Source organism: Lynx rufus, unplaced genomic scaffold, assembly GCF_022079265.1.
Source record: "Lynx rufus isolate CCGP_SWC_20201006 ecotype Redwood Valley unplaced genomic scaffold, mLynRuf1.p SCAF_6, whole genome shotgun sequence".
Classification (NCBI taxonomy): Eukaryota; Metazoa; Chordata; class Mammalia; order Carnivora; family Felidae; genus Lynx; species Lynx rufus.
In genome coordinates this window covers 53,931,787-53,939,662 of record NW_025814878.1, presented here as the reverse complement: position 1 = coordinate 53,939,662, position 7,876 = coordinate 53,931,787, and the positions used below count along the sequence as shown (strand labels likewise).

At 33.1% G+C, this 7,876-nt stretch overlaps 1 non-coding gene across 1 annotated transcript; it reads left to right on the top strand.

Annotated features, from left to right (window-relative positions):
• The first annotated feature begins 7,311 nt into the window (after positions 1–7,311).
• LOC124529443 (U6 spliceosomal RNA) lies at positions 7,312–7,418 on the top strand. The gene has a single exon (XR_006966342.1). It is a non-coding gene; the product is annotated as a U6 spliceosomal RNA (small nuclear RNA).
• The last annotated feature ends 458 nt before the right edge of the window (positions 7,419–7,876 follow it).

The following is a 7,876-nucleotide window of genomic DNA, read 5'->3' as shown; positions in this document are numbered from 1 at the left end:
GGAAAGCCCTGCAAGTTACATTGCAATGGGCAGCGATGTGCAATCATCTGAGAATAAACATAATAGAAAATTAAAATATAAGCAAGCTGCCTTTCTTGGTCCCTAAGTTTCTCTTTCTGCCATCAGCAACAAAAATGCATACTGCTATATAGAATGCATCCCAAATCTCCTACCCAACTTAAGTGTTTTGCTAGACTCACAGAAATAAAGAATATTTGATTTGTAAATAGTTTTTTAAAATGTTTATTTATTTATTTTTGAGGGGGAAGGAGAGAGAGAGAAGAAGACAGAGGATCTGAAGCAGGCTCTGCAATGAGAGCCAGATGTGGGGCTGGAACTCATGAACTGTGAGACCATGACCTGAGCCGAAGTCGGACGCTTAACCAACTGAGCCTTCCAGGTGCCCCATGATTTGTAAATGGGATTTGATACCATCTAGTCAATCCCACCTAATATACAGATTAAGAATCAGAGAATTAAACATATTTCCTTGATGTCCTCATGTCAGGGGATAGTATGACTAGAACATAGTTTCCTTGTCTCTAAATGTTTTTTTTTCCTTTGCACAAGATCTTTGCCCTTAGAACATTTTCCAACCCGAAAAGAGCAGATTAGACATATATGTGCAAAGACTTTGTATGAAGAGAAAACTAACACCTCAACAGAGAATTAGAAGCCGCATGTATGGGAGCCTTTGGCAGAAAGGAATTGGCTTTATATAGTTCCACTTAAGTCAGGTGCATAAGCTTGATAGGATCTGAAATGAATGGTTAAACAACCGTCCTGTAGTCTTCCTCTAACCTCAAGAATGCCTGAGAATTTGACTTTCCCTTATAATCCATCTTGTACTCCTTACTCATGCAATATATAGGAATGTATCAGACACGAAATGAATGACAATCCTGTTGAGGTTGCCATGTAGCCCTCTGGCTGTTCAGATTGATAATTTACGATGTAGAATTGACAAGTAACCAGTAACTGGTGGAATGTTGCTAAACCAGAGAGTAGGAGCTAGTCATATCATTATTAGAAGGCTGTGTGCCCACATAAGACCTAAAGGGATGCTGGAGATGACAATTCCCTAAACTGAGGAGTTCCTTATCCATTTGGCTGCGTCTCTCTTGATCAGGTGTGTCTCAGTGCCAAGTAATGAAGACAATCAGAAGCTGCCCTGAAAGTCAGGACACATCTGCCATTCTGTTGTGTGTGCTCATATTGGCTGTCCTCTATGTTTCATTAAAACTAAATAAACCTGGTCTACTGTGTCCCAGGAGTGTGCACATTTGTTCAAGCCCAAGACTACTGCTGCTGGTAGAGAATAGTGGGCATTTCAATATATATGTCATTAGTTTGAAGGCGATTTTATAAATATTTCTGGTTTTCTCTCCTAAATTATATGAGATATTCACCAAATAGCACATGCCACTACAGTATCACACAAAATTTAAAGGTTAGTAACTTCGATTCACATTTAAGCTCATCCACTTACTAGATGAGTTTAAAAGTTACTTAGCCCACTTGATTCTCAATATCCTGACCTACAAAATATTACTTTTATCTTTGCTGGTAAATAGAGTTCATTTGATTCATTCTGATGCTTAGTTGATGCTCATCAAGTGGTAGCTATTATATACTGATCTTAGTTTTCTGCAATTTTAAGATAAAAAATATACACATGTATACATAAATATTTTTTTCCTATTTCCCATTTTATCAGTTGGGTTTGGTTAGTTTCAGTAATAGAGTGCACAAAACTTTCAATATTTAATTGATAATTCTCATAGTAACATTAGATAGCTAATTAGTGTCAGAATCAAAATAGAGAGGCACCTGGGTGGCTCAGTCCGTTAAGCGTCCAACTTCAGCTCCGGTCATTATCTCACAGTTCGTGGGTTCGAACCCCATGTCAGGGTCTGTGCTGACGGCTCAGAGCCTGAAGCCTGCTTTGGATTCTGTGTGTGTGTCTCTCTCTCTCAACATAATAAATAAACGTTAAAAAATAAAAAGAATCAAAATAGAAAGGTGATTTTAATTCAAAACAAATCAAATTCATTTTCCATCAGAACATACTGCCTCATTTTGAAAAAAAAAATTAGCAACACTATTTTTGTAAGAATAAATTTTAAAGTATGCATATAACTGAATAATGAGGGTTTTGTAAAGTTTTCTCATCATTTGTGTTAATTATCATGATGAAATAATTTAAGTCAGAAAAATTATTACAACTAAAAATTCAGTTATCTTATGATTATTTTTACTTTTGCATATTCCACCGCATAATTGTGATTACAGGGAGAAAGTTGTTTGTGCTGAACACTTCATTATGGTTGCTGCATGTTTAGAGAAATCCTGTCACAAAAAAGGAGAAATAATTTTTTGCAGATTTGACCTTGGAGGGAGTTTGAGATTGAAATATATGACATCTGTGAGGCACTCTGAGATCTTTGAAGTAGGAGTTGTAATATAATGTAATATCACAGAAATCTAAGAGATTATGAATAGAGCAATGTATTAAAGACGGTTTATCCTTCAACAGACAAATCTTCGACAGAGCCCCAGGCGACTGCTGGGATCCTGGCACCACAGTCAGTTGTACTCCTGACGAGAGAGATGTAACAGCTACAGAACTACTTCTTATGTGTTTCTTTTTATTTTTTATGACTCTGATACTGATGGAAAGAGGAAAAATGATTTAAATAAATCAAGAATTAATATGCTACTTTCCTGAGTCTTTTTGAACACTTAGCTGTTTAACCATTCCACAAAGTAAAAAAAAAAAAAAAAAAAAAAAAAAAAAAATGGAACCAGTAATTTTAAAATGCAAAATTGTATGCTTGATTAAGTTTGTAGAATATTTTCTGAACTACATTTTACACATGAATGCTACTATAAACAATATATAGTTTTTATCCCAGAAAAGAGCCCCAATATAAAACTTCAATACCAGAGAAGCTATTTTCAACTTGAAAGTGCATTATAAAATTTCATATTAGTGTATCTTGGTTGGCATTGAAACAAATGTTTGTAGTTTGGGAATTTTATTTTTATCATTTGTGCAGTTCTAATTAATTTTAGGATTTATAGTGTGTAATAAAATGCAATAGACAGAGATGAGGGAGTATTTTTCAACATGCATTTTATCTAAAATTTACTATAAGCAACTACTTGTTTATTAAAACAGCTTGTTTCCCTCCTTTTTTATTCTTTTTATTTTGCCACTGCTAAATTTTACATTTAGGGTAAATTATACATTGTTTAAATATTAAAAAAAGATTTTATATGGGTACCAAACTAAATGCAAAATACTACACAGATCAAATGCAAAATATTATATAGTGTATGCTATAAAACAGGTAAGCTTTGAAATCTGAAAGAGTTGACTTGATAGACATTTGTTTCTTGTTCATGGTGTTTCTGATAGAAGCTTACAGAATCAAGTATGTGGGAAAGTTTTCTGGTTTACATAGACATCCCGGAATGCAGGCTGATGAAAGCTCAGGCTCTTTCAGCTTGTGATTTCTGAATTTGTCCTGTGTATTAATATCCAACCAGCACATTAGGCAAGGTAGATGGTGAATGAAAATGCATGGAAATTTTTTACTGGACAGAACTGGAAGAGCTGTAGATCACTGCTGCCCATATTTCATTGACCAAAATTTAACCACATAGTCATAAGTACCTACAAAGGATGTTAGAAAAATGTATGGTCTAACTTTATGCAAGGATTTAAGAAGCATAGTTTGAGGGCAGATATTCTCTGTCACAGAAAATGTAAGTACCTTACTCAATGCCATATAGCTAATATAGACAGAATTCACAACTGATGCCTTCTGAGCCAGTAAAAAATACATCTATCTTTTAATAATTTATTTGGTGTTTTAGTGCTTTCCAGCTAGTAAAGAGGGTTCACTTTTGTTATTCTGTTTAATTTACACTCTAATTCTATGTGAAAGTGATATTATTATCACAGAAATTTACATTAGGAGGTATCAATAACACAAACTGTTTAGGCAAACAGGGATGGGTGTAATTCCTTGCTCTATCACTTGCCAGCTATTAATTTGGTGCAAATTACTTAGACTTTATCACATATACTTTCCTTAGAGGTTTAAAAACCACCAACATAGGTACCCAGGAAAAAATATAACAAAACATAGGCAAAGCATATAGACAGACCACAAAAAGATAATTGAAACTTTAGAAATAGAAGTGAACATATATAGTCACCGGATTTATGACAAAAGTGCCACTGAAATTTGGAGAGGAAAGAATATTTCTTTCAGTAGTCATGGAAGAGTTAAATATTTGTATGGAATGTAATGAACTTTTATTACAACTCAAATAGAAAAAATAATTTGAGTGGATTATAGACCTTAATACAAACCATAAAATATAATGTTTCTAGAATTAAACTTTCTAAAATATTGTTATGACCCTTGGTGTAGATGAAATTTCTTAAATAGAATATAAAACACTAAATATAAAAGAAAAAGTATTTTGAGTTTTATTGTGATTAGTAACTTTTTCATAAATAGACAACATTACCAAGATGGCAAAGACAAACCACATATAAGAGGGTATGAGTGATAGGTATATTTGACATAGAATATGTATTTCAAATAGATAAAGATCTCTACAAATAAAAATAAATAAAACATCATAGTAAAAAATGGGCACAATTTAAATAAACACTTTACATCAGAGAACATTCAAGTGGTTAGATTTAGAGTTGCTCAGTAACACACTAATTAGGAAAATGCAAATTAAAATCTCAATTATATGCCTATACACACTCACCAAGATGGCTACAATTAAAAGTACTGTAAGTTTCAAGTATTAATTACGGTGTGGAGGGCTTGGAGCATCTATACATTAGTGTAACTCTTTTGGAAAACTGGGTGTTTACAAAACATTATACATTTGGTAGCTGGTCTCCAAAGACGGTCTCCTAATCCTAGCATTCAAACCTTATCTTCATTGTTCTTGAATTGGTCTGGCCTTTGCAACTGGTTGGAACAGTTGAGTAGGTAGATATGATGTTTTGAGGCTTCCAAGTCTTGGCCGTCAGAAGCCTTTGCAACAATCTGCTGGATATCCTGGAATGCTCATTTTGGGCATTCCCTCATAGATCCCAGTGTCCATTCTGTGAGAATCTCAAACAACATATAGAAGCAAATGTAATGTGTAAATGATTTGTTTGAAATAAGTCCCAACTGACAAACAGTATTAACTGCCTGTTATGATTGAGTCATTCTTAATACCTAGTGCAGTTGAGGCTTTAGATGATTCCAGACACAATCTAAAGACAGCAGCAATAATCACAACTATACATTTAAGTTAGTAATCTCATTCTCGATAAATTCTTAAAATATTACGTATGTCTCACAAAACACATGTACAAAGTATTTATAGTAATATTACTCATTATATTTTAAAAATCAAAACAACTCAAATGTCAATCCAACAGCAGAACAGATAAATTATAACAAGGAAATTTAAAAATAAAACTACTAAAAAGTACACAAACATGGAAAAATTTACATTATGTTCCAGTGGAAGAGGCTCTACGCAAAATAGTAATGTATTATGATTTTTTATAGATAGTTTAAGTACAGATAAAACTATTAAATAGTGTTTGAAGCCAGAATGATGGTTATGTTTGATGCTTGGGGGTCAGGACTGACTAAGAAGGGGCACAAGGGAACTTTCCTGGGTATGTGTATAAGTAAATATTCACTGAGCTGTATATACTTAAAACTAATACATTTAATTCAGTTTATCATATCCTTGTAATATTTCATTGAAAATGTTTAAAAATAAGAACAATTACATTATAAGAACATTGTGAACATTAAATTTGATTGTGGGTAAAAAAACATATACTAATGTATACCAGTAAATGAATATTTACTACTTTTGTTTCTCACTTCTCTATATTTTATAAACAAGGACATTAAATCTAAGGTTAAGTAGTCAAGGAGGTATAAAATGAGAGATCTTCGAAATAGCAACAATAAGAACAGAAGTGAAGGCTGACAAAACACAGTGACTATGGGGTAAGAGTAAAAACAAAATTTCCCACACGATGTTTTATGTAGTTAACGAAGACAAAGGTGATATTATTAACCCAAACTGGAAAAACATGAACAGGAGTGGGAAGCTGGAGAATTAATAAATTGTGTTAAAGCTGGTAGTGGCATTTGCAGTGGCAATACACCATTCAGTGAGATGTCAGGTATACCACAGACATTGAAGGCTGTGAGATAGTGTGATGTCATAAATAAAGTGACTGTTTTTGGAGTTAATTGCATATTTGACAATTTTAAAGCCACAGTAATGGCTGAGATCTCTTTTTAAGGTGACTAGAAAGAGAGCAATCTCAAAAAAAAACATATTACATATTTTATATGTTCTTCTTTCCCAAGCCTTAATAAATTGGCATTAGAGGAGTAAAAGTGAACTGGAGATAGGAAAAAAGTGAATAAAATATTTAAAATGTTATTGAAAGATAAAAACTAGAAAAAAAGAATGTATATTGACTTTTGAGACCCAAAGAATTTGCAATCTAAGCAGGAAAAGGGAGAAACTAACATAGAAATCGGATCCTTTATAGAATCCCTAAGATATTTCAAACTTAAAGAAAACAGAGTATCACACACCAACTAACAAGATAACTAAACTTCTGTGTCCTCCATAAAAAAATGTGAGTTTTTCTCACAGAGGACATTGAACCAAAGGACTCCAGACATCATAGGACACCAAACTCAGAGGCATGGGACATGAGGTTTGAAGCTATAGTTAATAATATAATACAAATTTAGCTATTAAACTTTGGCATCATTCTCCAAATATATTTTACGTTCTTAACAAAAGTAGGCATATATAGGTAGTTCATGGTCCCCATCCCCAAATCTTGCAAAACAACTGCCCCAGGGAAAAGGCCATTACATCATGTCTGAGATATGACAATCTCCAAACGAGAAGACTGGATCCCATGTAAAGTCACAGACATGTCCATCATGTACTCTTTCACATAGGCACCGCCCTCACCTTTTCAGTGCCTTATCTTAAACAAAGAGAGCCGAAGAACCAAACATTTAAATAGATCTTTAGGAATAAAGAACAAGCTAAAATAAAGAGACAAACCACACATGTAGAAGGAAGAAAGCTGGTGCAGGAAGCAGAGCAAAACAATATACCGACCATATTTAGACAGATAAGATGTATTGTTTCCATAAAACAAGAAAATAAAGCCATCTTTAAAGTTTTGAGGACAAGAAACACCTTGAAAGATTTAAAATATGGTAACTAGTCCTCGCTTCAGCAGCACGTATACTAAAACTGGAACGTTACAGAGAAGATTAGCATGGCCCCTGTGCAAGGATGACACGCAAATTCGTGAAGCATTCCATATAAAAACAAAAACAAAAAAAAATAAAAAATGAAAAATAAATAAAATAAAATATGGTAACTAAAATTTAGAAATAAAATTAGCAGAAGGGTTAAAGATAACGAGCAAAAAAAAAAAAAAACCACATGGAAAATAAGCAAGAAAAAAAAACACAAAAAGACCCAAGGGGACCAAAATGGGGAACAAAAAGCAAAATAAATACATTTAGTGTATTTAATATGTAGTGACTAAAAGAAATGTATTTCATAAACTGAAATATTAGTCCAAATAATTAACAGCAAGAGATGAATAAAAATATTTTTAAGATGTGAAAAGACTGTCAATTTTGTATCCTATGTAGTCTTCCTTATGAATCAACTGAAGGATTCTGATTCAGAAAATTAAGCATGAAACTAAGAGAAAATAGGACATTTCTTTCAAAAAGAAATAAGCAATCAACAAGGGAGAATAGTAGAGAGGAATCCC